The sequence below is a fragment of the Mytilus galloprovincialis genome, chromosome 9 (assembly GCF_965363235.1).
Source record: "Mytilus galloprovincialis chromosome 9, xbMytGall1.hap1.1, whole genome shotgun sequence".
Lineage (NCBI taxonomy): Eukaryota > Metazoa > Mollusca > Bivalvia > Mytilida > Mytilidae > Mytilus > Mytilus galloprovincialis.
This window is the reverse complement of record NC_134846.1, coordinates 67,151,818-67,179,593: the sequence shown is the minus strand read 5'-3', so window position 1 is coordinate 67,179,593 and position 27,776 is coordinate 67,151,818. Positions and strand designations below refer to the sequence as shown.

The window sequence follows — 27,776 nt, the reverse complement described above, 5'->3', positions numbered from 1 at the left end:
TGTATTTATAAAGTTTAACATCTTCGTCAGGGCAAAGGCGAGCCGGAATTTTGATTTTCGTTTTCTGCTCTGCACATTTTGCACTTCTTCAAAGCATCTGTTATCGCAAGTTGACTTCCGGTTTTACGACAATTCTTAAATATGCTATAATTTAATATATAAACTTAACCTGATTTTTAACATTTTTCTAAGTTAAAATCTATCACGTTATTAAGATATGTACAATATAAAACCTGATTAATCCGTGAAAAGGTTTTGGAGTGTTTACGTGAAAATAGCGCAAAATTTATATCAAAAATTGCATTAGATTCCTACGCTTGAAAATTATTGGTGCAATGCAATAACATTGTAATTATTTCTTTATACAAAACATGCATAATACTTCTTTTAAAAATATTAATGCGGAGCTTGGTTTATTTTATACGAACTAAAGTAATTCAATCTATTTTTGCTTGTGTATGTAGGGATTATATTTTGTGTAGTAATATCCTGTACTTGCAATTAGGCAAACACAGAATGAGATACTGTAAACAAGATAAGGATTTGTGTCTTTAGCATGAAATCAATAGTCTTTTCATATAAAAGGTATAGGTAATAGACACACACAACATATTCTTCGTCTATTTAGCTAAAAATTATATTGATCGGCCTATCCGATCTTTTTTATTTCACTATAATCAAAATGAAATGTGCATACTGGGCAACGTTCACGTGATGACATATTTTCTTTTTTTAGAACTCTCGTTGCTATTAAACTTTTTCCCTTTATTATATATTTTTTCCCCTATAATTGTGTGTACTTATTATGCATTTCAAAACAGTTTTGCATATAACCAACAAATAAAAATGTATTTTAATAGCAAACCATGTGTGTTGTTTACATTTACAATTTTGTATGGTGGTCCACAGACTGACATTGATATTTTGAAGAATTTATTTTTATTATTTAGTCTTTATAAGGTCATTTTTCAATATGACCAGAGCAAGAAGGTCATGTAAAGCTGGTGGTAAACCCTATCGTCTAACAAGTACACTGTACAGAGTGAAGCCAGGGAAGGGGGGTTACGTATGATATTGAGACCAAAGCATGCTTCCTTTCCGTCTGTTTGTCCACCTACATACACTGTTTTGCCACCAAATGAAGGTCTTAAGTTATTGAACCACTAAAGCTCTTTTTTGATGAAAGAAATCTTGGTCTTGCTAGTGTTATGTTTGCAGAGTGTCAAGGTTGTCACAAGCAGTTCAAGTTCACATCAAGCCCAATGTTGAGCAATGACATGTTTGATGTCAATGTACGAGGGGTATGGGGTTCCATGGTAACAGGTGATGGTGGTGCCCAGTTGGGTGAAACCATGGCAACTTTTAGCTGTCCAAGTATTTCGTCAAATTCATTTACTAAAATAGAGACAGAAATAAGCAAGTGGTGGTTAGATACCCTCCAAGAAGACATTTTAGCTGCAGGTATTGAAGAGAGAAATCTAGCTATTGATAGAAATGATTTTTTTCAGGGTGTCCCTGCAATAACAGTTATTTGTGATGGTGGCTGGTCAAAAAGGGCGCACAAGCATACTTACAATGCTTTAGGGGGCGTGGCCATCATCATCGGCGCAGCAACAGGTAAAATTCTCCACGTAGGTGTGAGAAACAAGTTTTGTTACATCTGCAAAACTGCCCAGACAAAAGGTGTACCTCCAAAAGCTCATGAGTGCTTTATGAATTGGACTGGCAGCAGTCAGGCAATGGAGGCTGACATCATTGTCGAGGGTTTTCTCGAGGCTGAACGAAAACATGGTGTAAGGTATATGCGTCTTGTTGCCGATGGTGACAGCTCTGTTGAAGCTCGAATAAGGCAGCATGTTCCAGTCTGGGGACAACGTGTCGAGAAAATAGAGTGTGCTAATCACGCATGTAAATGTCTTCGTTCACTCCTTGAGCAACTGGTAATGGATAAGCCTAGCTATAAGGGAAAGAATAAGTTGACAAAAGCTAATCGATTACGCATTACCAGTTCCATTCGCTGCGCTATCCGTCGACGAGCACAAGAGGAAAATCGACCGCTGGCTATAAGGAAACTGAAGCATGACATCCTTAATACAGTGAATCATGTATTTGGTATACATGAAAACTGTAGTGACGATTTCTGTAAGGTAGCAAAGCAAAGGAAGGAATCAGCTAGCACAAATGAAACTTTACATGTATGCACTCAAAATCAAACTTTATTATGTATGTCATCACAGTCAGTTGTCGAGGATGAAATTAGCACAAATCCCACTGACAATGAGGATGTTATTGCTTCAGTTTTAGATGAGCAAAGTACACTTTGGTCCGAAATCTCATCTTTGACCGCCCAGGAGGAGTCGCGAGGCGATAGTTTAAACCCTGTCTCCCATGTTGACCCTGTTTTAAGACAAGACATTTCGCGTTTGCTTGTAAGGTTAGAAAATAAAGCCAGCAGTTTGATAACTTGTCAGACAACCAATCTTGCCGAAAATTGGATGTCGATCCGAGCAAAGTTTGACGGAGGCAAGTTTTACAACAGGGTCAACCGTGGTTCATGGCATGCACGATGCTATGGTGGTGGGCTTAGGAAAAATTTCGGTCCTAAGTGGTCACCAACGGTATGGGAGAAGGTTACTGGCACTAAGGCTGGTCAATGGTTTGATATCCATTATAACCGTAGGTCGAAGAAGCTTCTTTTGAACAGGTTGTACAAAAGTCGCCCTGAATACAAGGCCAGAGCTTACCAAAGAAAAATTAAATCTGCTGCTGTATCTGCCAAGAGTAAGTCTACTCTTGAGTATGGCAAAGACGCCCTTGAATGTATTCCTGATGTTAGTTCTGACACTCTGCAGGCTGATATTCAGGAATACCTTGGTAAGCACATCAATGTTGATGAGGCCGTATTGACTGCCCTAGAGACCCAGACCAAAGAACAGTCTCATAGTGGAGTCTGGCATGAGGAAAGGCGTAAGCGGATCACTGCATCTGCTTTCGGTGATGTTGTGCGACGTAATCCTGGGATCAAGGTTGAACCTCTTGTCAGACGATTCTTGTATTCAACCTTTCGTGGTAATTGTTTTACTAGAAAGGGTTTACAAGAGGAAGCTAATTCAAAAAAGGATTATATCCTTAATAGGGCAGTCAATTGTATTAACGTGGTTAGGATAGAGGACATGGGATTGGTCGTTTCAAGGGAACATCCCTTTCTTGGTGCCAGTACTGACGGCAAAGTCTTTGTTCAAGGGGGAGAGTGTGGCTTAATTGAAATAAAAAATGTCTTGCATAACAATACTATGTCTATTGTTGAAGCCACACAGAAGGTAAGTAATTTCCCCCTTGAACGGAAGAATGGGAATTTTTTCATTAAAAAATCCCATTCTCATTACCACCAGATACAAGGGCAACTGAATATATTGAATTGCTCCTGGTGTGACTTTGTTGTAAGACGTACCAATCCCTTTGACATGGTAGTGCTTAGAATAATTAAAGATGTTGATTTATGGGTAAATACAATGGTTCCAAAACTGAAGGCATTTTATTTTAAGGCTCTTTTACCAGAACTTGTCCATCCGCGTCACCGAAAACAGCCCGGTATTCGCGAACCTGGAGTTTGGTTTGAACAACGCCCCAAAGCAAAACCCAGAAAAAGGCATGCAAGTTGCCCTGACAGTCCGTTGCCCTTAATTTCTGCTCCTGTGGCCAAATCTTCTCGTAAATGTCAATCTAAGACAAAATTTCTGAATCGCCGCATATCACACAAATGGATTATAGATGAGGCTTCAGGGACATCAGAATGGTATGCTGGTACTGTTACTAGCATAGTTTCTGGTGTTGATGGTGCCCCAGATACAATTTATGATGTGCAATATGACAACGAGTCAGAAGCTTTTGAGGTTGACCATTTACAGGAAGATTTGAGCACAGGATCTTTGAAATTTTTGTAAGGCCTGTATAGCAATATCTTGTATAACATTTATTCTACATACTGCTTTCTGTTGATTTAATATAAATACATATAGATATAATATTGTATTGAGAATTTGCAGTTTATTTTTTAATCAGTATTAATTTTAATTTAAAGTAATTTCACATTCAATGTTTGCTATACAGGCCTTATCTAAAACACCTTTTGATCAATATTACATGTACCCCTAATCTGCACATATCAATTTTTTGCTATTCAATATTGTTGAAAACTGGTTTTATATTTAATTAACACAAACTTGTACATGACATCAAATTTTTAGAAATATTCGATAATTTTAAGCAAACTATAATGTTTAACATTACACTTAACTGGGCTTTTAAATTTTAAATTTGATCTGCAATTTCTTTTCACAATCATATTTATGATTATATTTTTATCCCTTTAATTAATAAAGTGCAACTTGCATGATACCTTTTAGGACAACGGTGCGAAAATGACAATATAAGCATTAATTAAATATAACATGTATGCCTTTAGCTGTGGAACCATTGTGTCTGATAAAAGTAGGTAGCGCTAACTCTTAATACTGTATTCCTTCAATATTTAACATACAATATATACACAATTGTTGTTTTGTATAAACCACAATGCCATCATTTTCTTCGCATATGACATTGTAAAAAATATCTCAATCAACATTGATAAGAAAAAAGGGTGCTTTTATACTCATATTAAGGCAAAAAAATAAAAAATCCATTTTATATATATTTTCAATGACTAATTCAATTTTCATAATATAAGGGTGTGTATACATTTTGCTAATTTATTTATTCTCAACATCTTTAATTATCCTTGATACTGCATGTTGACGACATGGACACCATTGTGTATTCAGACAGATAGACGACATTGACATAAATACAAAATTTTGGGAGTGCATACATGTACATGTATATGAATATTTCAAACTATACATTTTATCTTTGTTCATTTTTGCATATAGAGTTTGAAAAAGTTAAACTTCTTCAGTAATTATCATTTTGAATTGATTTCTTAATATTATATTATAAATAAAAAAATCAAATAAGTTTTCATTATTAAAACAAAAATCTTGATAAAAATTTGTTTGGTTACAGTCTGCAACGTTAGTTTGAGATTATTAAAACAATTAGCACAGGTACATGTATGCTCTATATATATACATTGTACGCAGAACCTTTAGTTCATTTGAGTTTCTGCTTATTGATTAATATTATCTACATAACAGGTACTTGTAATGTACATACAGTATGTAGCAGTCATACAATGTAGTTTTTTTCATTATTTCACAAGGTTGTAAAGCCATTTTAAAAAACAGGAATAATTTAACCAAATTATGGGCCTGGCCTCATGCTCACCTGAATTAAAAGTTCTACATGGTGCCCCTATTCACTTTTAAATTTTTTGTTTTAACATTTCTTATTTTCAATTCATTCATTTCTTACATTTAAAATTGAGATATGAAATATTTTACATAAATGTAAGCAATGTATGTACAATGTACATATCTAATGCAACGTTGCATTTTTTGGTCAAGTCTTGCAGTTAACAAGAAGTAATGCAGAATTTTTTAATATCAGGTTTTAAAAGGGTGCTTGGAAAGGAAAAGTGCAATGTACTTGTATAACAACATAAATTTTATGTTTATCAAAGTCATGGTGATCTTGATTTAAACAAATACATAAAATGTACTCATATGTTAATTAGATTCATGAAATAAATTTTTGTTCATATCTGACACAACCTTTTCATAATATAGGCCACACTTAAGGTTTCAAACCACTAAAACGCTTTCCCTCAGAAGTTTGATGGCATAAAGTAAACTGTACTAAGAAAAAATAGTTACTGTGATTTGCTGTATAAAATGTATCACAAGCTGTATTTCCACAAAGTTGGTATTATTTGAAAGATAATTAATTCTGGAATACTCACATCCAAATATAAAAGATTATTTAAAGTTTTAAAAAATATGAAAGCCATTTGCAAAATGTGTATATTAAGAATTTTGGGATACTATTGTTTGTTTATTTTTGACAACCGTCACTTCTGGATGTCAGACTTTTCTTATATGCTTGTTAACCTATGGTGATTTTTTGAGAGCTGTTAGAAGGCATAAATACATTTGAGGAAATCATAATGCCAGTCTAGTTAAACTTAAGGTAAATAAAGGAAAGAGGGTAGAAAAATCAAAATTTACAAAGAGTTATACAGTAAAATTCTTTGGCGGTTTGAAACCTTAAAAGTGTTTATTATTTTATATATTTTTTCATTTTTACAGTAGTTTGATTAAATCTCAATACCTGCAGTTACACTGTCTTTTTTTTTCAGTGTAGAAACACACAACTTGTGTTAAAGTATTTTGAGAAATTGATACTTTAAATCTTTGAGAACTAAACAATACATGTAATATGAAATTAAACAGTATTCAAATATACATTGATTTTTTATAACTACATAATTTTTTAAAACTAGGTTATAACAACCCAATGCAATATTAACACCCTCAAATGAAACATTATACCAGTACTAAGCTGTTATCTGTCTCTGTTTTAGTAATATAAATTTAACTGCATACAAAATTTATAACAGTCTATTTAACAGTAAATATATTGATATCAGAATGGTCTATATATGATAATAATAATAATTAAATCTGTGCAAAAAAATGCATGCAGCTTTGACTGCTCTAGTGGCTATCATCATGTTCATTATGATGATTTGTATTGTATATAATGAACATTTGTTTAATAAAGTCTATATCGATATCTGTCATATAAATGAAATACTTGGACAACAATATAGTTGTGTATGGTTGATGTCGTGCTCACATTGGATTGAATTACACATTTTGTTATACTTTTTAAATGGGGTGTATACTATACCTGTACGTCATTACCCGACTGTACATTTGATAACCTTAGAATGATAGATAAGAAGTATATGTGATACTACAGGACATTTATAGTTGTGTAGCTACAGTATTTAGTTGTTTTTAGCTTGTGACATCTGACCCTTTGCAACCATAACTCATATAGATACATGTACATTTTTGTATATGCAACAAAACTTTTAAAAACATTTCACAGCGAGATACATATAAATGTATCTGTTATAATAAAATGAAAATGTTATACACTAAAGTTTAACCTTTACACAATGTGCTCAAAGTATTAATAAAAAAGTACATTCACAAGTACATGTACATGTAGCCGAAGACCAGGGTTTTGATTTTATCACTAACTTTTTAAAAAATCATATTTTTATGCCAATGCTTTTACAAGACCTGATTTATATGTTTGTGATATTTTTCATAACTTTAAATTAATTTCCCTAATTACAAACTATTGCCTTTTTAGTCCGCCTCAACGAAGTTGTGAAGGACTATTGTACTACCCCCGGCGTCCATGTCCGCGTCCGAGGTGTTTTCTCAGAGACCATGATAGCTAGAACCATGAAACCTAGCTTATTGTTTCAGAAACAAAATTGGAACTTGCCCATATTAAAATTTGATGACCTTGACCTCAGCTTCATGGTTCATTGAACATTGAAATTTTCCAAGTTTACGTCTTAGTTTCTGTTTTTTTCAAAGACTTTTATGGCTAGGGTCATGAAACATTACCAGTAGGTGCAAAATAAAATTACGCACATACCCATGACAAAATAAGATGACCTTGACCCAAAAGTCATGGTTCATTTAACATAATTTCTCAAAATGCCGTTTTACGTCCGAGTTTCTGTTTAAGCAAAGACTTTAAAGGCTAGGGTCATGAAACTTTACACATATGTTCAGAATAAAATTCCTCACAGACCCATATCAAAACTAGATGACCTTGACCCCAAGGTCATTGTTCATTGAACATTGATTTTTTCAAGATGCAGTTTTACGTCCTAGTTTCTATTTTTACAAAGACTATAATAGGTAGGGACATGAAACTTCACCAATATGTTCAAAACAAAATTACACACCTACCCATGGAAAAATTAGATGACCTTGCTTTCAAGGTCATGGTTCATTGAACATTGATTTTTTTCTCAAGATGCAGGTTTACGTCCTAGTTTCCGTTTTTATAAAGACTATAATAGGTAGGGGCATGAAACTTCACCAATATGTTCAAAACAAAATTACACACCTACCCATGGACAAATTAGATGACCTTGCCTTCAAGGTCATGGTTCATTGAACATTGATTTTTTTTCTCAAATGCAGTTTTAAGTCCTACTTTCTGTTTTTACAAAGACTACAATAGCTAATGGCATTAAACTTTAAATCACAGTTTTCAGAATAAAATAACGCAACTACCCATGCCAATATTAGATGACCTTGACCTTAAGGTCATGGTTCATTGAACATTGATATTCCCAAGATACAGTTTACATCCTAGTTTGTATTTTTACAAATAATATAATAGCTACAGATGTGAAACTTTGTCACAATGTTCAGAATAAAATTATGTACCTACCCAAACCATAATTAGATGACATTGACCTCAAGGTCATTGTTCATTGAACATTGATTTTTTTTTTTGGATGCAGTTTTACGTTTTAGTTTCTATTTTAACAGACTATAATAGCTAGGTCATGCAACTTCATATGTATGTTCAGAATATAATTATACACAGACTCATATAAAAATTAGAAGACCTTGACCTTGATGTAATGATTCATTGAACATTGGAACTTTTTTTTAGGATAGTTTTACAACCTTGACTTGGGTTAAAAAACTTCACCAAGAGTTTCAGATTAAAAGTATACACGATCCAAGGCCAAAATAAGATAGGCTTTATTTCAAGGTGATTGGTCAATGATCATTCAACTTTGATTGATGCAGATTTACATCATAGTTTCCACAAGATTCATATCCAAAAACCATGGTTAATATTGAATAAATAAAGTAATGAAGCATCATTTTTTGCCAGAACAACATGGCATTTTGTGAGATAGCTGAATGTTACAACTTGCATTATTAAGGCGGACTCAGTAATCTGTGATTACCTATGTTTTCTAATTCTTGTGCTTTGATAATACTTTATTGTTAAAAACTGATTCAATATGTTACAGAAATTAATATAGGAAATGATGTGAGTTATTTAAAAATGAAACCTGAGTCTTATGTGGTTCACTATCTTGATGATTACAATACATGTAGTGTGGTATGTTGTTATTGAGTAGATCCAGTTCATTTTATATGTGTCAAAATAAAATAGGTGAAATTTAAATAATACTTTTGGGACAGCACTTGAAATGTAAAGATATTTCAAATAGTTATTGATTATGAATATGAAAAACATTAATCAATTCAGATATAAATACTAATGACTAAATACATGGACATGCAGTAAACACTTGCATGATCATTAAACTGATAGGACATATTAAAAGTGTCATCATAATTCATTTTGGTTGTAATGAATGATCTTCCATAAACAAAACAAAAATAATAGTCTTGGAATACCTCATATATTTATCAGAAGTTTAAACTTAATTTTACTACAATTTAAACAACGTTGAATCAAGTTTTCATTTATTTGTTTTAAATTACTTTATTCTGAATGTAGCATACAGATATTAGACATGTCCATTACGGCGTTGGTATCTGTTTTAGTAATTGTTATTGTTAATTTTTTTTTTTACTAAAAATGTATCCATGCTAAAAGGTCTCTTACAGTACATATCATAGGTGAATCCAATGGGCTCCCCCTTATGCTATAAAAGTTTGGTTGATTATTTAGTAAAAATTGGAAATCACTCCCTTTTTTAATTTCTGTATCCGCCACTGCATATTTTTCATATTGGCTATATAATATAAAGAAAGGTGTATTTTTTATCGTTAAAATACCATGAGTGGGATGCAAGTATACAATCTTTTATTACAATACACATTCTTAACATTCATATAGAGTAACTTATTAGACCTTCATTTGTGGCAGTACAGGAGCTTTAACCAAAATGAGTAAAAAGTTTTTTGTATTTTACTTTGCATATTCATGTAAATGCCTGTGTGATTCAGTGTATATTTATTCTTATTATATGCTCAATTAACTGTTTGTCTGAATTCTTATACGGTTATGCAACTGTGTCATAATGTTGAATTTATTAACTGTGTTCTCGAAATCTGTCAGTTATAAATGACCAAAACATGCAGGACTCTTAATATTTTAGATAATTTATATAGCAATCAACTGGTAAAATTATAAAAAACTGATAAGCAAAAGCAGATGTCAAGATCTCATTATTTATAGACTTTACACATGCTCATTTAATTTATTGTACATATGTAGCAAGTACTTAAATCATGTTAAACTGGGTGAAAATTTTAGATACTCAATTTTCGACTTCCTTGACACCATTTGTGACGATGGTCTCGAAAAACAAGGATATACTGTCAGATGGGGAGGAAAAATGACAGTGTAAGGGGATAGCAATTCCCCAAGCACTTAAAAGAGTACCTTGTAGATTTAAAAAACAAAACAGTAGGCTGATGCCACTACAAGGACTGATCCTTTACACTGCAAAATGGAGAGGGATTTATATAAGTTGTAATAACTTGTTTCCCAATTCACCGTGAATAAATAACTTTAAAGTATTATTATCATATGCATTTTGACATGTTTAGTACAATACATGTTTAGTTATTTTTGTATTCAGATACGAGTTTATAGATGTGGCAATAGATTTGTATTTCAATGAACATGAATGTGTATGTCCTGGTTTCACTCTATTCATAATATTAATTAAAATAATGCAAGGATGAAAGGTACCACCAGTTTTGCAGCACCAGTGCTATTTAAAGTTATAAAAAAATAATTAGTTATCAAGCATTAAATTTATGCATAATTTAACACAATAATACCTACATGTATTCTTAAACTATTTTTATTTTCATATACACTTCAAGGACTTAAAAACTTACTGACGGACTTGGACCACCACTAATTCACTGATGTACATGAGTGTATCATGAAAGCATAAAATAATATACTGTACTTACATGTAAACAGTATGCATTAAAAAATATGTGCAATGTACATCATACTACATGTATTGAAAGAATTTAATATGTATATTTATAGAACCTTTTGCAGGTTAGTATTTCAATTTTCCATTGATAAATTATACTTTTTACATACATGTATGATAAGTGCATAAATAACTAGCACAGTGACACTAAAAAGGTAACAATCAAATAATAAATTATAGCTGCCTAAAAACTGTGTGGATAAACATACATGTATTGCAAATAGTCCTTCAAATATGTATATTTTTTACTGTTTTTATTTTTTAGGCTAATATATTTATGGTGTGATTTGATATCATTAACATGAATTGTGAAATTGCTTCCACTACACTTTCATCAAACCTCATGATGTTCACCAAAATTTGTGTGTGTAAACCATGAGCCTCAAGTTTACTAGTTGATAAAGTTTTGCAACAGGACATCAAAAGTGTATCCATGGTTTGATGAAGTACATGTAGCAAGGTAATTATTGTATATGTTTAAAATGTATGTTTGCATAAAAGACAATTGTTGGGATTGACTCAACATCTGATATGTGTCTGTCTTAATTGACATCAACTTTCATCTAAGGTATATGATCATTTTGATGCTGTTTGCTATTGTTTTTAGCACATCAGAAGTATTAATTTGTGTTGCTTCCATTTCAGAGAATTGACACATGCATGTTTTCTTTTTTATTTGAATGGTAATTTAATTACATTTACTGTACAAAAAAAGCAATTACAAAAAAACATCATACTTTTTTTTTACAATAATTTTACAATTATTAAAAAATTGCAAGTAAAATTACAAGTAAAATTTATAATTGTAAGATTACAATTACAAAACTTTCTATTTTTTCTTATACAGCTAACATTGTTATTGTTTGCTCCTATATACAAGTACATGTATATGCCACTGCACATGTATCTATGATGGAAGTCCTCCCAAGAGACATCAACACAGAGAATTCACTGAACATTTAAATGGACATGGATGTTTGTCAAAGGTCATGTTAGATTGAACACCTGTATTACCTTATAATTATTAATGAACAGTAAGTTGTTATTATCTGTATTTTTTAAAGTATAACTAATTTGTCTTATTGATTATCAAGAATATATCACCAGCAAAGTAACTCAAGAATGTGCCTAGCATGAGTTAGTTTAAGTCTGTTTGACGTGTGTGGTATATTTTTTATTATTTGAAAAACAAATAAGTTTTACTTTTAATTATATAGATTTTATATTTATGTTTTAGACAATATCACATGTGCTATTAATGAATAGTGGATGATTTGATTTTGCCATGTTGTATCACGTAAGAATATCTGAGTGGAAATGTGTTTAATATATTGCTTGATATTATGTGTTTTATTCACCCTAGAAGGTTAGAACCGTCATCTATATACATGTAATAGTTAAATTTTAAACAAGGTACAAAATAGTATAAACAAATATATGAAGAACTATGTGGAGATGTATTTAAAATTATTTCTGATTGCAAAATCTACACCAAAACAACAGAAAATATTGATTTAGTGTTGCTTTATGCTAACCTTAGCAATATTTCAGCTATATGACACAAGCCAATTATTGACAGCAACATTATTTAAACAAATGACATTTAATTAACACCTTTTCATAACTTGCATAATTTATTGAAAGGCATTACCTACTTGTAGATTACAAATATTATAATGGATTATACATGTAGATAATACTAAAGGATCAAGTATGTTGGATTCTAACCCATTCTTATTCATGAGATTTTCTGGAAAAAAAACTTGGTTCAACATATTGTTGTACTTGGGGCATATACTTGTGATATAAAAAAGGGGATAACAGCAAATGACTACAATGCCACACAAAACATCAAAACACACCTAAACAACTCCCCAACACTCAACCTCACTCAAAGCACAAATATAGAGACAGAGACAAGACAACAAGAAGCCGGGAAATCCTGACTTGGTACAGGTATTCCACCAGTGGAATAGTTGCATTGAACCGGTTAGTGAGTACTCAAACCTCTCCATTATATTCCCGACCAAATTCAAACACACACACTGAAAGACACACAATAAGATACCTGCACAGTATACAGTCAACAATATCGACCTCATACTATAACAACCAACAAATCAAATAAAAGCATTAAAAAACTGAAGAACACCTACATTACAAAATGCCAAAACACAAAAATAGATTTAAACCGGTCCCAAATACACTAAGTAGAGACGAGTTTGACTCATAACCACACGTAGTATGCCTATAAAGAAACAAGTAGGCAAGTACAAGCCAAGTGTGTACTGTCAATTTGAACACGTTGTGTGTGGGTATGTAATAAACCATCCCAAGCGTCCACGGGACCTGTTTAAACATATTATAAAATAAAATAAGGCAATCATAACCGGAATTTAATAAGTTTAATAAAATATATTTATAACAGTGCTAAATCACTGCCTATTGTGATGGTGATTAAAGGTGAACTAAGTCTTGACGCTAGACGCGTCATTTATTGATCTTGAAACTTATCGAATGCAAAAAATAAGAATAGATTTAAAATAGCCAGTACTGTAAAACTGATACACAAATAATATAAAAAGACAATAATTACAATAATCACAAACAAAAGCAGGGTCAAATTGTGCTCGCAACTACTGGAAGCTAGCTAAGACTAATATATCTGTTGGTATAAAAACTGTCGCACAATTGAAAAATTATCACAAATTACACTCCAATTGGGATTGGTTTGGTGCCATTCAGTCATCAAAATAAATTGAAATCGGCAGTTTTAGTGAGAGGCCTGTATTTATTGAGAATCTTCAAGTCATTGGAACATAGTGTTAAATTAACCGATACAACCAAAATATCATGTTTATATCCTTTACAAACATAAGATTTTAAAGTTTTACCCAGTCTTGAAAGTTGATTTTTCAGTTTTTTACATTTATTTACAACATTGCCATAAAATTTAGGATGCGAAACACCTTCTGAGATAAGTTGTCTACGGGTTACATTATATTTAATTACAAGATGTTCATACTTGTTATAAAATTTTCGGAAAGTAGCCAACAGTTTATGAAACCTAAATCCTTGTTGAAGTAATGTTTTAATTAAGTGTCATTATTTATTTTTACAAATGTTTTTGTAGGATACCACTGTATGATTATTGTATAGTTCACATAGTGACATAGTGTGTATGTTGGTGAAACAGTTTTACTACCACAATGAACATATAATTATGATAATACAAAATTTGAAATTGTAAGTATAGAAGTATTCTTAATATTGTTTTAAGTGTATAATATCAATATATGAATATGGAACAGCAGTATTTGAATACACAACATCTGACAACTTAGCAGTAATATCTGGAGTTCCACAGGGAAGTGTGCAAGGATGTATTCTTTTTCTTATGTACATAAACAACTATCCACCGAAATTTATAACATTTTGAAAATATTGATTTATAACATTACAAAATAATTTTTTTTCAAATTACCGTAAATGAAAACAGTGGTAATTTGCATATCTGAAACCCCCGCTTTGTATATTACAAAAAAGGGTGCACTCGACTTCCACCCATATGTGAAAAAGTTGGCCGGTTACTTGCCCAAGGTCGGGGGTTTACTCCGGGTACTCCGGTTTCCTCCGTCAGTAAAGCTGGTCACCATGATATAGCTGAAATATTGCTGAAAGTGGCGTAAACCACCAATCAATCAAACAAACAAACAAACAAACATATCTGAAACAGTGGCTATTATTGAGATGTCAAATTTTTAACCAAACAAAGACCTATGTTGTCATTTTGTAACACAAACAATGTCAGCAGACAACATTTTGAAAGAGGTCTGTCCAAGGAGAACCTAAGCTAGGTTTTGTATAATTTGTCCCGGTTGTTCTGGAGCACCAAAATTAAAGTGTTGATAATGGACACCTGAGTGATGGCAAACATCACCTGAGCCAAGGCTCTGGTGAGAAAATCAACATGTTAACATTATACCACATTAACACATTGCATCATAAAATATTCTGTTTCAATTTAACAAAACTGTTGCTTATAACAATTGTATGTAAAATCAGAACTTCTACCTTATTTTGAGGCAAAAATTATTTTTGTTGAGAAAAAATTTAGTAAACATCATAGGCAACTATGATTTTAAAAAACCTTAACCAGTCACACAGTTGTTACCTTTATTTAATACATTACTTCAAATATTGACAATGCATTGAAACATTGTATATATATATATATTTTTTTATAATTTCAGATAATGGAGAAGATGATGTATGTTAAGAGATATTGAACATGACAAATAATAATGGAAGTTAATTTTGTTCTTGTCTTTTAATAATGATGACAGCTTAATGTTGGAAGGTTAACTTTATATCAGTACAGTCCATCTGATAAGCACATAATGGTGTTAACTTGTTGCACATATTGTGCATAAATGTATCTGGAACCTCTGTTTTCATGTAGTGTAAGCATTATCAAGGGAGACAATTCAAACACAAATATTGTTTTGCTAGTCCTCTATGTTACAATATATAATACATAAATTGGAAACAATATAACATAAAAACTATTGTTCCTGAACAAAAGTTTGTTATACAAACTTTTATATTGTACAATAGTGTTAATAGTGCAATATAATGCTGTAGTTTAATATTTTAAAATAAAAAGGATATTGAGACCCATTTAACCAGTATCTTGGTATAGATTATGATTATTTTGTCATGGTCTTATTTGTATTATGGTGTGAGGGGCATTAAGTTTTACTACTGTAACAGAATTTTTATGCCCCGTCTACGATAGTAGTAGGGGCATTATGTTTTCTGGTCTGTGCGTCCGTTCGTCCATCTGTTCGTTCGTCCGTTCGTCCGTCTGTCCCGCTTCAGGTTAAAGTTTTTGGTCGAGGTAGTTTTTGATGAAGTTGAAGTCCAATCAACTTGAAACTTAGTACACATGTTCCTTATGATATGATCTTTCTAATTTAAATGCCAAATTAAAGTTTTGACCCCAATTTTACGGTTCACTGATAGAAAATGATAGTGCAAATTTCAGGTTAAAGTTTTTGGCTTCAGGTTAAAGTTTTTGGTCAAGGTAGTTTTTGATGAAGTTGAAGTCCAATCAACTTGAAACTTAGTATACATGTGCCCTATGATATGATCTTTCTAATTTAAATGCCAAATTAGAGTTTTGACCCCAATTTTACGGTTCACTGAACATAGAAAATGATAGTGCAAATTTCAGGTTAAAGTTTTTGGCTTCAGGTTAAAGTTTTTGGTCAAGGTAGTTTTTGATGAAGTTGAAGTCCAATCAACTTGAAACTTAGTATACATGTGCCCTATGATATGATCTTTCTAATTTAAATGCCAAATTAGAGTTTTGACCCCAATTTTACGGTTCACTGAACATAGAAAATGATAGTGCAAATTTCAGGTTAAAGTTTTTGGTCAAGGTAGTTTTTGATAAAGTAGAAGTCCAATCAACTTGAAACTTAGTATACATGTTCCCTTTGATAAGATCATTCTAATTTTAATGCCAAATTAGAGAATTTATTCCAATTTCACAGTCCTTTAAACATAGAAAATGATAGTGTGAGTGGGGCATCCGTGTACTGTGGACACATTCTTGTTAAGTATTGATCAACTAATTCTTATATTAAAAGTAAGCAGGGAAACTAAAACATAAGGGATAAGACTTTTCTTGTTTTAGAGTTCTAAAACTTTAGTGAGAAAATATTTAAAAAACAAAAATGTTATTCATTTAATATTAAAATTATCCTGAGCTAAATTGTGGACAATGCTTAAAAGGACGAAAATGAAGGTTATGTATTTTGGGGTTATTATAAAACAAAACACTGAAATTAGCATTGTTTTCTTGTAGTTTTTCTCTTTATGTGGACATGGCCATCCATGTTCCTTTTTTAGATATGTTTTCAAACTAAAGCTTAATATTAACTTATTTATAGAACATATGTTATCACATTGTAGTTCTTGTGTTGTATTGTAGAGTTAATTTTTTATTAGTCATAACCAATTCCTGATGTATTTTTGTAAGTATTCTATGTAATAAGATATAATTTAGGATTTGTTTACACAGGGTAAATGCTTGATAAATTATAATACAATTGTTAAATATTTACTAAATGTTCTGTCATAATTAGTTATAACCACTCTGTGGCGCAATTGGTAGCGTGCTCGCCTTCAAGAGTGGGAGACCAGGGTTTGATCCCCGGTCGGGTCAAACCAGAAGACTTAAAAATAAGTAGTTGCTGCTTTTCCGCCAAGCATGTGGCATTCAGTTGTGAGAGGAACGGCTGGTTGGCTCAGAATCAGTATAATGTGTCTGAGTGGGGTTTCTGTCTAACTGCGGGCAGTTCTCCAGTGTGCTAGCACTGTTGAAACAAATCCAGCTCAGCGTGCTGGTCTAGTCACAGCAGACAATTTCAATGCACTACACCTTGTTCTCGTCATGATATAGCTGAAATACTGCTCATTTGACGTAAAACACCATTCAAACAAACAAATCATGAGTAGTTCATTTTTAATCTGTCTGGACAAAGTTGCTAATGACAATTATACCACCCCAGTGCACATCCGAGTTGTTAATGCTAGCCTATTGTTGAAGATAAAATATATTGAACTTTCCAATACAATGCATTTATTATGTTAGGGACAGGCACATTTAATTCACTGTAAAAATGATAAACTTATGCCATGTCTAAATGTTTGTGAAACCATGTCTTTTATGTTTATTAACCTATACAAATGTTGACCAGAAATTGATATTGACCTTATTTGAAATAGAGGAAACAAGTAAATAATCAAACTCTGATACCCAAACATGTATATATCTGTTCAAACATGCATATATCTGTATATATATGGTAAATTTTTTATGACCCCTTGGGAGGACCTTGACCTGCACACAAAGCATGCCGGTTAAGGCATGACGCTACAATGACATCATTTAAAATGATGTTCCTATATCATACTTCAAAAATTTTATGATTTGCACACACCAGGAATCTTGGGTTACAGTTTATATTAAAGTCTCTGGTACTAGGATCCATCGGAGACAGTGATTTTTAACCGGATTTTTGTGACAAAAATGTCGGTTATTGATTTGGGGATGTACGGCGGGCGGGCGGTCGGTCTGGCGGGCGGGCGGGCGGGAATCAAATGTTGTCCGTGCATTAACTCATGAACCGTTCAACCAAAGTTTTTAAAATTTTAATATGTTGTTACTGACAACTAAATGAAGGTCAAGTTCAATAATGGCGATTTTGACTTTTACCGTTCAGGAGTTATGGTTCTTGAAAGATTGAAAAATGGAGTTTCCAGTCGTGTCCCTGCATTTACGCATGAACTGTTCTACCTAAGCTTTCCAAATTTTAATATGTTGTTACTGATGACAAAATGGAGATCAAGTCCAATAATGGCGATTTTGACTTTTACCGTTCAGGAGTTATGGTTCTTGAAAGATTGAAAAATGGAGTTTCCAGTCTTGTCCGTGCATTTACGCATGAACTGTTCTACCTAAGCTTCCCAAATTTTAATATGTTGTTGCTGACAACTAAATGAAGGTCAAGTTCAATAATGACGATTTTGACTTTTACCGTTCAGGAGTTATGGTTCTTGAAAGATTGAAAAATGGAGTTTCCAGTCGTGTCCGTGCATTTACACATGAACTGTTCTACCTAAGCTTCCCAAATTTTAATATATTGTTACTGATGACAAAATGGAGGTCAAGTTTAATAATGACGATTTTGACTTTTACCGTTCAGGAGTTATGGTTCTTGAAAGATTGAAAAATGGTGTTTCCAGTCGTGTCTGTGCATTTACGCATGAACTGTTTTACCAAAGCTTCCAAATTTTTAATATGTTGTTACTGATGACAAAATAAAGGTCAAGTTCAATAATGACGATTGCGACTTTTACCGTTCAGGAGTTATGGTTCTTGAAAGATTGAAAAATGGTGTTTCCAGTCGTGTCCGTGCATTTTCTCATGAACCATTCAACCAAAGCTTTTGAAATTTTTATATGTTGTTACTGATGGCAAATTAGAGGTCAAGTTCAATAATGACGATTTTGACTTTTACCGTTCAGGAGTTATGGTTCTTGAAAGATTGTGAAATGGCGTTTCCATTCACGTTGTTGCATTTACTCATGAACCATTCAATCTAAGCTTTTCAAATTTTAAGATGTTGATACTGATGACAAAATGGAGGTCAAATTTGATATTGATGATTTTCACTTTCACCATTCATCAGTAATGGTTCTTGTGATTTTGCCAGGACACAAATAAATATTAATAAATCCGGTTTGCTGTCGTTGTGACAGCCTCTTGTTTAAATCATCATTAACCACCGGACACCCTATCTGTATATAAATATATATTTTAAAATCTGGTTTTGGTAAACATTGTGCTAACTAAGTTATTTTCACCCACTGTAGACATGAAAAATTTGTCATGCCTAAAATGTCGGGACCTATCAAGTATATATTTGCTGAAGGTGCAAAAAGTTTCCTTCAAATTTAATAAGAAAAAAGAATATGTTTTGCTGCTTCTCTTTGAGTATAAATCCATGTAAACAAGAAGTGGATTGGAGTGTTGATGCATCCTGATGGGTGTATGTCACACAGGCATTATTCACACAAACTTTGCATGCACTTGTCATGTTCACAGACTACTGGTAGGTCAAAAATATTTGTTAAGTTGATGCATCCTGATAAGAACATGCTACATGGACATGTGTTGTTTCACCTAAACCTCAATTTCATGGTCCAGTTTTCATATAAATTTTTACCAGTGCAAACTGCTCAGGTTTTTTCATCACTTTTTGTTCGCTGTTGTCTTAATTTTGTTAACTTTTTCACATTTTCATCTTGTTCTCAAAAATGACTTGTGGAGAGCTACACAAAACTTTGCTTGAATACTCATCTAGGTGTTCTTCAAAAAATAATGTAGGGTAACCTTTCCCCCCATTTGAGATTTCCACCAAGGCCTCTCATTTGTTGAAATTAAGAAATGTGAGAAAAAAATTCTTCTTCAGAACCAGTAAGTGGAACAAAAATTGTTTTTACCAAAAAGTCTATGAGTGATCATCCAGTCTACTATCCTAGATTGCGAAAATGGCTGATGTGCAAATAAGCAATGTTTCCAATCAAACAAATATCTTTTTAGCAACCAAATGGCCAATCCATACCCAAATTTGCGGAAAATTAATAGTTCTATCATGACCCCATTTCAAAATGTTGAAAGGAAAAAAACATACAAATGTTGTTCTCAAATACAAGAAGATAAATTGAACCCCCTTAAACTAATTGTTTTACAAACATAGAATTGGTGGAAGACAAGCATAGAAATGTTGTGGAAAAGAGATTTTGTACACATATTTATTGAAACAACTCTCTATTACCTTGTGTTTGAAATTGCCAGTATTACATACGTGCGATACCTAGTTTCTATCCGAGAATTAAGCTACCTGTCTGATTGGTGAAGACATTTTGAACTTCCATCTCCAGAACATCTCGAAAGAAATAAATGTAAATTGCATAAAATGTTATGTCCCTTACATGATAAGGGGTTGCCAAATGCTTAGGTGAACCATTACAGAATACCAGGAGACTCGTGTTTATTTTAATTTTTAACATATTGAGAGAGTGCTATGTCTTGGTCATGTCTATTATTAATTTCTGCATACGATTTTGCAATATCTGGTAGACTTTTAATGTCCATGTAGATTATTTATAATGGATAAATGTTGTTGCAATAATTGTCTGGCTGTTTATGAGAGTATGAAACATACAAGACAATAATTAAGAGGGGGACCTCCAGGATTTTTATATTGCAGCATCCGCCCATCTCAAAAGAATAGAGAGCAAATAGCACAAACATTATAAAGCATCTGAAACTGAAATTTATAAACACAACGTCCACAGTTGACCACTATCATTATACAAGGTGACAACAATAAGCAAATACATTTGTTCTTAACGCAGCTGTCCGAAAAATTATGACGGTATTAAGCAGGTTTTATTTTTTTGCACGTCCACATCTCTTTATTAAACGGAATAACGACGAATGACAACAGTGAAAAAAAATCCGCCCACACACCAAGGACAAGACAACAAAAATCATTTGCTTTACGGACGATACCTAATATATAACTGAGTAATTATGCACTATATTTAATGAAGATGTTGGTTATGAGTGTACGAGTAGGTAAGCATTTGCCACTTAATATGTGCCTGCAGCATTATAATTATGACGAACTTCATCTGTGAGCGAAAGTGAAAATTGTTGTTTGTGAATTTTCCACTACCCTAATTGCATGACGTTTTCATAATTTTGTCTAAATATCATTGAACAACACGCTATGTAACCAAACTATATCAATTTCCATAATTTGATAGGAACAGGTCGATCTGGCAAAGATTTGTCGTGAAGAGGGCTTGGTTTGTCGTTTGCCTATTATTGATGGGTATATCATTGTTGTCCTTTCCTGTTTTCTTTTTTTGTATTGATGCTTATTTTGTTTTGATCTTCCAGGTGTGGCCTTTACTATATATCATACCAGACACACGTAGCCGTTTCCGGAGATATCATAATATTTACGTTATTGTCAAAGCTGGCTTGCGAGTGTAATAAATTGTGGCCGGGTAATGTGTGCTAATTGCGAAAAACTCTCAACAGCACTGCCACTATTAAAAAATATACAAGTTCAATGTATTACACCTTATTCTTGTCTTGATATTGTTGAAATATAGGTCCAATTTTACGTTAAACACCATACAAAGTAACTAAAAAAGATCCGTTTCCTGTAAATCCTTGTGTAGCAGGTTCAATAAATTAACAGTAAAAATGCAGCTCTCACAAATTAAGCTAAAATAGCTTCGAACACTGGATCCGACTGACAATCATGCGTTCTATATGTCTTGTGGACAATGTGATTTGCTCATTATTAAACGCTTCACGGCAATTGTACAATGCCAGCAATGAAATCGCTGTTCCAATACTATAATGCATAACTATGTGTACAGTTCAGGCTCATTTGTTTTTATTTGCATTTTAAGCAATACAAAACATTTTTGATTTTGAGATTACAAAATAAAGTTGAAAATCGTCTGTGTAAGAATAAATTCGGTACAATTTCATTGAACACAGCTGGTTTGTAATTTAAAATTAAACGGTAGGCAATATAGGCCTGAAAGAACAATCGGTGTGTTAGTAATGGTATCCCAGCAACACATTGCCGAAAAAAATTATCCGTTATCCGATGATCGCCTAATTTGCAATCTTCTGTTACCGGAGGACGAAAGTTGACCCGCGAACCCTTTTTTAATGGTCGATATTGAACGCTATATGTATTGTCTATCGTTTTACTATTCGTCAAATCAGAAAAACTTCATTACAAATTACCGTCAGTGATCATCCTACACATTGGCGTTTGCTTCTGCGTCAGTTGAACATCAAACAAACGTCATATATGTGTATTTTTATTTATAGGATAAACATTCATTTCACTATTCAACAGCAAACCACGCTGTTGTAGACACTCATTTGCTGATCTTTTCTGGAGCTTAATTTAACACATATATGCCTTATTATCGTTGGTTGACATTATAAAGATGTTAGTGTGACAGGAACAAATAAATTAAACATTTAAGACAACTGCACACCAATAAATACATATTTTACCCTATTTATATACTCATTACTTTATTTTATAAACAGAAACAAAAATTGAGCAGAAAAAAAAATTTAGTTTCCATTCTTACCGACATTCTGTATTTGAGCAGAAGTGCGCTCCATACATTTTTCAGAAAGTAGTTCCAGTTCAAAATGGTTTCAAATTTGAACAACCACCACCCGTGTTTCAATGAAGATATCTCATGAATGGAGTACAAATTGGAAATTCTAAGACGCCTTTGTTTTAGATAAATGGTGAAAGAAGTGATATTCACTTGTTTTCTGGAAAATCGTTCGTACAATAGGGCAGCATATGTACCCGCCCAGAGTCAATGTTTGGATGTTAATAATTTCTTTATTTTATCAAAAAACAACTTAGTAAGTATATATATGTATGTCAACTATTGTGTTGAACATTTGGGGAAAGATTCATTAACTTTTTTCATAAGTTTATTAAGATATACACTAAAATGTGTTGGTCAATATCTGGGTCAAAATGGCGAAATGTTGGTGTTGGTCACCCCCTTAAATCATTTTATTATCGTTTAAAAAGATCTGACGCGATCTTGTGTGAGAATGTGAAAACTGTTTTCGCTCTTTACAACCTTTTATCCTCGAATCTGCATAGAATTAGACTTCTTTATATAGTGTTATACACACACATGCACTTGTTTTTATCTTTTTCAGACATGGTTTACCGACGTCAGTATTCCAATGAATCTGTAATTAGTAATCCGGCCATCATATGTTTTATTACATGCGCTGTTCCATTTATTTTAGTATATGGTGATATGGGCAGTCGATACATGTATTCCCCAATATCCAAAGGATTTCAGTATACACTTCAAACGACGATAAACGTAACATTTGAGAAAACAGGAATGATGTTCAATGTAACACACGTTTCGGTACAAATATATCCGGTTTTACAAAATGCAGTTGAATGTTTTGAAATATATTTCCACGAGGAGTTAAGTGTGTTTTTTTCCGTTTTGAAATTTATTCAAGAACTCTACCACGTACTCTTACAAATGGCTAATTTAATAACAGATGGAGTCTTCAATGAATTGTTACAACTATATGAATTATTATCTCTTATTGCAACTGATATGTATCGCTGTTTAAAAGTAATAATATCTTATGTGGTTTACCTAGTGGTTGACGTGGTTTATGGATTATGGGATGTTATAAAAGTACTATGGGAATTTGTGAAAAATGTTACTCCAGTGCTTGGCTGGTTAATAATTCATGCTTGTATGGTTAGATTACGCATGCTGATTTATTACAACATAACCCGTTTTGTATTAAACTGTTAGATTATATATAAGATTCGTACATCTATTATGAATATTGTTCATTAGCAAGACCTTATAAATGGTTATTTTGCAGCAATGATGAAGGGTAAAATTTCGAGGAAAAGGACTCCGTTTATCCTAAACCAAGATTCTCTTCTACTTCAACGATCGTTAAGGAACTATATGCACTTACGGCGATTAGAATTCGTCAGACAATGTTATAACCAAGGATAGGCGTTCGTATGCAAATTCCGAATGATACAATGCAATTTCCATATATATTCCATATACATGTACATAAATATCATAAGTATATTTATATATATAGTTGTGATCGATATTTTGAGTGATGTTTTGAATATAGTTGCTTAAAATGTATCAATCTTGTTTTTGTTCTCTTTCTAATACATGTTGTATGTGTTACAGGGAATGTAATATATTTTAACTACTCGATACTCGTTTCGGTCGAGTCCTTCTGTCCGTTCTCACAAAAGACATACCATTTCATCTGTATTTTAGACTCCGAACAATCCGATTCAAGTATTAACAGCTGTTTTAATTGTATAAACTTGCAACTGTTCAGTTTTCCTTGAAATCCTATCACGTCGACCGTTGTACATATGCAGCAAACAATTGTTATCTCATACACAATCCTTATTTCAAATATCCAATCAGTTGTTACACCAATTTCTGTTCTTTCTACCTTACATCCGAATTGGTCGGTTTCTCTTAAATTTAACCTTCATCTTTCAGTGATGTCAAAACGATGTTTCTCTGGGTGGGAATGTCTTGCTATTTTATCAATTTTGCTTTTTTCCCCGAAGTAAAATATTTGCGCTCGTCGAGATATCTGTCGTGTTGTGATCAGTATGACTATATCGTCATCTGTTTCGATGTGACGGGCTTGTTATTTCCCCTTTACCCGTTATGCTATAAAACTAGATGTTATCACGTAAAGTACAATTTTGTCTTAAATATATGTAACCAAAGTACAACTTTCGAATAACCAAACGTTGAATGAAGATGAGAAACGTAGCATGTGCCGATTAGTGCTGCCAATAGTAATTCCGTTGATAAAGTCATCTTATTAAAGTAATACCGAGTAATTGTGAATTTCACTTCGATATATGTTCGTGTTGACGTTCAATCATTAGTATAATCAGTTTGTCTCCTTTTAAAAATACTAAATTTTCACTAAGATTTACGCTCTAATTGTTACAGAATTAATGTAATCAAGTGAGATCTGAGCGTCACTGATAAGTCTTATATAGACGAAACGTCCATTTGGCGTATCAATTATAAACCTGGTACCTTTGATAACTATATACACCACTGGGTCGATGCCACTGCTGGTGGACGTTTCGTCCATGATGGTATCATAAACCCAATAGTCAGCACTTCGGTGTTGACATGAATATCAATTATATGGTCATTTTTATAAATTTCCTGTTTACAAAAGTAAGAATTTTTTGAAATACTAAGAATTGTCTGATCCCAGGCATAGATTACTTTAACCGTAATTGGCAAAATTCTTTGGAATTTTGGGAACTCAATGCTCCTTAACATTGTACTTGTTTGACTTTGTAATATTTTTATCTGCGCGTCACTGATGAGTCTTACGTAGGCGAAATGCGTGTCTCACGTATTAAACTATACTAGAACACACCCGCGAAATCGCGGGCATATACAGCTTGTGAACTGTTGCAGGATAATTTTTTGCAAAAGATATTATGTATGGAGAATTACATAGAAGGTATACCTCCCTTTTTCCAAAGTCCGATATTTGTTTCCTTTCTGTTAAATTCAATTATATTCGTGTTTCTGGCCTACGACCACAATTATTCTTCTCCTTTGCTACAATGCTTCTTTTGGTAAAAGTCAAATCAAATCAAAAATTTGCACCGTTTCAAACATGAAATAAATGTAACTGCTTATATATAGACCATTATTAGTCTAAAAAATATGCTTCTATTACAATTCATCAGTGATTTTTTTTTTTGAGAGCCTTATTAACATGCCAATTGTAGGATTTGAATCATGTATAAATGACCGATACCGACTAAGGCTAATTTGAGGGGTTGTCGATCGGAGGGGTCCTGATCCCGAAATCCCGGGCTTAAAACCATGAAACTGAGATGCAGAATTTAAAGAAATTCATATCCCGAAATCGAAAAATATATTCCCGGATCCCGTAAGGATCAATCACCAAATCCCGAGCTTAAAAACACCCGATCCCGACGCCCCGAAAAAGGTCCTGCCTCCCTCTAATCTCCACCTTACTCTCATTTTTGCCAAATCACTATTTTCCCTTTTAACAATAAATTTTTATGCCCCAATTATGGGCATTATGTTTTCTAGTCTGTGCATCCGTGCGTTCGTTTGTTCGGCCGTCCGTCCGTCTCGTCCGTCTGTCCCACTTCAGGTCAAAGTTTTTGGTCGAGGTAGTTTTAGATGAAGTTGAGCATGTTTTACTTATTTTAATATATAAAACATGATAATATAGGCTATGCCTGTGTCGTTATTTACGTGACGATAAGTGATTGAATGACAATAAAACATGATAATATAGGCTATGCCTGTGTCGTTATTTACGTTACGATAAGTGAATGACAAAAATGATTGGGTTTATTTTCACACGGCCTGGGTCGTTGCTTACACTTGGGACAACATATAACGATTCAGGCAATGTGAAAATGGCTTGCATGAATCTTAAATAAAACATGATAATATAGACTATGCCTGTGTGGTTATTTACGTGACAAATAAAACATGATAATTTAGGCTATGCCTGTGTCGTTATTTATGTGACGATAAGTGTGAAAATGGCTTGCACTTGGGACAACATATAACTATTCAGGCAATGTGAAAATGGCTTGCATGAATCTTAAATAAAACATGATAATATAGACTATGCCTGTTTGGTTATTTACGTGACAATAAGTGTGAAAATGGCTTGCATGAATCTTAAATAAAACATGATAATTTAGGCTATGCCTGTGTCATTATTTACGTGACAATAAGTGTGAAAATGGCTTGCATGAATCTTAAATAAAACATAATATAGACTATGCCTGTGTCGTTATTTACGTGACAAATAAAACATAATAATTTAGGCTATGCCTGTGTCGTTATTTACGTGACGATAAGTGAATGACAAAAATGATTGTGTTTATTTTCACACAGCCTGGGTCGTTGCTTACACTTGGGACAATGAATAACAAAAATGATTGTGTTTATTTTCACACAGCCTGGGTCGTTGCTTACAGACAACATTCTTATATAACGATTCAGGCAATGAATCTTAAATAAAACATGATAATATCAAAAATGATTGTGTTTATTTTCACACAGCCTGGGTCGTTGCTTACAGACAACATTCTTATACATATAACGATTCAGGCAATGAATCTTAAATAAAACATGATAATATCTATAGGGTATGTAAACTTCTGGAAATATAAACGGAAGAGGAAGTTGTCTATGAATAAAAGCCGGAGTGATGACGGACACATATCCGGACTTCTTTTTTCCGTTTTTCTCCCAAAATAACCGAAACTGAATAATCATAAGAATGGATGACAAATGCGACTATCCATGGTACCTATAGGACATATAGTCACAATGATCAATTTATTGTGGAAGGAGGAGAAGCGACACCCAAAATGAGGTCTTCTCGTTTAATAGTATAGAAGCCTGGTACCTTTGATAACTATTTACACCACTGGGTCGATGCCACAGCTTGTGGATGTTTCGTCTTCGATGGTATCACCAGTCAGCACTTCGGTGTTGACATGAATATCAATTATATGGTAAT

At 32.9% G+C, this 27,776-nt stretch overlaps 2 long non-coding RNA genes across 4 annotated transcripts in view; both read left to right on the top strand.

Annotated features, from left to right (window-relative positions):
• LOC143045718 (uncharacterized) overlaps positions 1-24,340 on the top strand; it is a 31,718-nt gene extending 7,378 nt beyond the window's left edge. Inside the window, exon 3 of the long non-coding RNA XR_012969011.1 lies at positions 23,355-24,340. This is a non-coding gene — a long non-coding RNA (uncharacterized LOC143045718). The remainder of the gene's footprint in view (positions 1-23,354) is intronic.
• LOC143045716 (uncharacterized) lies at positions 472-15,644 on the top strand. Of its 3 annotated transcripts, XR_012969006.1 has the most exons (6): positions 472-585; positions 11,250-11,444; positions 11,832-12,018; positions 12,222-12,281; positions 14,118-14,230; positions 15,238-15,644. It is a non-coding gene; the product is annotated as an uncharacterized LOC143045716 (long non-coding RNA). The 3 variants fall into 3 exon arrangements; XR_012969004.1 differs by lacking the exon at positions 12,222-12,281 and having other exon boundaries at positions 15,238-15,458; XR_012969005.1 differs by lacking the exon at positions 12,222-12,281 and having other exon boundaries at positions 515-591; positions 15,238-15,460.
• Positions 24,341-27,776: the final 3,436 nt, after the last annotated feature.